We start from the raw sequence: 248 nt of genomic DNA, 5'->3' as shown, positions 1-248 counted from the left end.
TTTTTATAATACAAAGAGAAATTCGTGCAACATACAACACGCATACACCGCAGCTGCACCGCAGCCGACGCGGTGACACAGCCGCCGCCGCCGCCAGGCAGCAGCAACACAGGAGGCTCACTGCTGCATTTGTTTATAATTTTAATTAAAATTATTTTATTTAATTTAATAATTTAATTTTATACAAATTTTTATAAATATAATTAACTCAATACTTCTACATAACAGCAGCAGTTCCCTCGTCAGTA

The sequence above is a fragment of the Eimeria mitis genome, genomic scaffold (assembly GCF_000499745.2).
Source record: "Eimeria mitis Houghton genomic scaffold, Emh_scaff294, whole genome shotgun sequence".
Taxonomy (NCBI): domain Eukaryota; phylum Apicomplexa; class Conoidasida; order Eucoccidiorida; family Eimeriidae; genus Eimeria; species Eimeria mitis.
This window is presented reverse-complemented; position numbering follows the sequence as displayed.